The sequence below is a fragment of the Egretta garzetta genome, unplaced genomic scaffold (genome assembly GCF_000687185.1).
Source record: "Egretta garzetta isolate BGI_Z169 unplaced genomic scaffold, ASM68718v1 scaffold46, whole genome shotgun sequence".
In the NCBI taxonomy this organism is placed as follows: Eukaryota; Metazoa; Chordata; class Aves; order Pelecaniformes; family Ardeidae; genus Egretta; species Egretta garzetta.
In genome coordinates, this window is record NW_009260268.1 from 8,912,744 (window position 1) to 8,915,743 (window position 3,000).

General features: G+C 43.7%; 1 non-coding gene across 1 annotated transcript; it reads right to left on the reverse strand.

Moving 5' to 3' along the window:
* Positions 1–2,378: 2,378 nt before the first annotated feature.
* TRNAG-CCC lies at positions 2,379–2,449 on the reverse strand. Its single transcript has one exon. It is a non-coding gene; the product is annotated as a tRNA-Gly (tRNA).
* Positions 2,450–3,000: the final 551 nt, after the last annotated feature.

Consider the following 3,000-nt stretch of genomic DNA (forward strand, 5'->3'; position numbering starts at 1 on the left):
CCCCCAGTGATCAGATCTTACTTCTAATTTTGCCTATCAAAATAAATAAATAATCATATTAAATTATAGAATCGGTTAGTCTTCATGTTCTCATTCTAATTTGTCAAATGCATTTTTAATAACTTCAAAGAGTTGTACTGAGTCAAATATTCAAAATGTAATAGTTACTTAAATGACCATTGCACTCTTCTGACTATTTATATTCTTACAAACAAAAGCAAGGACTTTAGATCATAGCTGTAGATCCCGTGTTTGTATTCTGCCTTTCATAACACTTAGCTACTTTCAGTTGGCCTCTAGCTGGATATGGGAAAGTCATCTTTTTCTGCAGACTTTTGGTTTTTTTTTTTTTTCCATTTGGCTCATTTACCATCTCTCATTTTCCTCTGTCCCTACTTTTGGTCCCTGGGAACAGCAGAAACCACAAAATGTTTTTGATTATCCACTTAATCCCCTCAGGCAGTGTAGTGCCTTTAGTCTAGACTTCAGCGAAACTACATTTATTTGTTGAGCTTTTAGTTCTCAATTAAAAAAAAAAAAAAAAGTTGAGAAACTTCCTGTGGTCCCTTGAATAGACTCTTGGCCATTTTATATGAGAAAAACACTGCTTTATTTTTCATGTTCATATTTTTTGTTCCTTTCCCTTAATATTTTTTAAACTACTTTATTTAATATTTCTTTCTTAACTGTGGCATTCTCCAGCACTGTTACAAATATTCCTAATAATTGCTTTTCCATCCACTCTCTCTCTCTCTCACATTTCTGAATTCTTCCAACTTATTCCTTCAAATCTTTGCACTTGTTCTGAGGGGAAGCTGGCACACAAATGCAGGAGTCTGCTATGATATCATTAGCAATGACCTTGGCCTCAGCAGAAAAATGTCACCCTGTTATTCTCTGCACATACCCAACCAATCCAGGAACAGCCAGCTTTGGTACATACAAACTGGAAGGATCAAACCAGCTGAAACATAGCCCCAGATCATGCACTGGTATTTCCTTGATTATGTTACCTTTCTCTATAGTCCCCATGTATTTAAGAAAAAACACAAGTCTGTAGATATTAAAGGCTGCAGCAATGATTTTCATAATGTCAATTCAATGTAACCAATGCGGCCTTCAGTGAACTAACATCTCAGAGAAGCCCACCCTACCAAATACCCCTTGACAAGGACGCAGCTCAGATATGGACTATGCTGATGGTTGAACATCATCATTCATAGTTTGCTCCTCAGGATGTGAGGAGGGGACCATGAGTGTCTCGGAGCTGCATAATTCACCAAGAGTGACATCTCTCCACTGATGTCACAGAAACACAGAATGGCAAGGTTTGGAAGGGACCTCCAGAGATGATCTAGTCCAACCTCCTGCTAAAGCAGGTTCTCCTAGACCATGTTACACAGGACTTCATCCAGGCAGGCTTTGAATACCTCCAGAGAAGGAGACTCCACAACCCCCCTGGGCAGGCTGTTCCAGTGCTCTGTCGCCCTCAAAGTAAAGAAGTTCTTCCGCATATGCAACTGAAACCTCTTATGTTTCAGTTTTTGCCCATTGTCCCTTGTCCTGTCACTGGGCACGACTGAGAAGAGTCTGGCTCCATCCTTGTGACATCCACCCTTAAGATATTTGTATGTGTTGATGAGATCCCCTCTCAGTCTTCTCTTCTCCAGGCTAAACAAGCCCAACTCTCTCAGCCTTTCCTCATAGGGGAGATGCTCCAGTCCCCTCATCACCTTTGTAGCCCTCCTCTGGACTCTCTCTAGGAGTTCCTCATCTTTCTTGAACTGGGGAGCCCAGAACTGGACACAGTACTCCAGGTGGGGTCTCACCAGGGCAGAGTAGAGGGGGAGGATAACCTCCCTTGACCTCCTGGCCCCGCTCCTCTTAATGCACCCCAGGATACCATTGGCCTTCTTGGCAACAAGGGCACACTGCTGGCTCATGGTCAGCTTGTCATCCACCAGGACTCCCAGGTCCCTCTCGGCAGAGCTGCTTTCCAGCAGGTCAGTCCCCAGCCTGTACTGGTGTTGCGTCATCAGTGAACTTGCTGAGGGTCCCCTCGTCGAGGTCACTGATGAATAAGTTGAACAAGACTGGGCTGCGTACTGAGCCCTGGGGAACCCCACTAGCTACTGGCCTCCAACTAGACTCTGTGCCACTGATCAGAACCCTCTGAGCTCTGCCATTCAGCCGCTTCCAAATCCACCTCACTGTCCACTCATCCAGCCCCATGCTTCCTGAGCTTCCCTATGAGGATGTTATGGAGACAGTATCAAAAGCCTCGCCGAAGTCAAGGTAGACAACATTCACTGCTCTCCCCTCATCTACCCAGCCAGTCACACCATCATAGAAGGTTATCAGACTGGTCAGAAAAGGCATGCGCCGCCCGGGAATCGAACCCGGGTCGCAAGAATGGGAATCTTGCATGATACCACTACACCAGCGGCGCAGCTGGTTTCCAGTGTGTCAAGTTTAGAAGTTGAGGAATGTGCAATCATCACCCCCTTGTTTGACCATCCTTCTGTTCCATGGTTCCACACAGGCATCTTATATCCTGTTCAGTACAGGGACAACACTTCTGACCTAAGCACACAAAGATGTGACTTTCCCTTACTTCAGTTTCATCTGCCAACGATCCATTTCCATGTCATCATCCCTGAAATCTCCATATTTATTATCATCAAGTGGCTATCACTGCACACGACTTTTTCTTCATTTCAAACTTCAGTGTAAGAATGTTGAAACTGTTTATGTAGCTGCTGTATTAAATCTCTTTTTGGTATTTATCCACTTAAACCTGGTTTTTGATACTCTGTCTCCAGTGAGTTCTCATTTATGCTTCTTTACTCTCAATAAGCCAGAGCCTAATATGTTACCACAGAGACATGATCCAGCATAGACTGAAGGGCTCATGTGGGTAACCTGCTCAGAGACACTAATGGTTTGTTTAATATTTCATAGATACGTCAATTATATTCAGTTCGTATTTGAAAGGCTTCT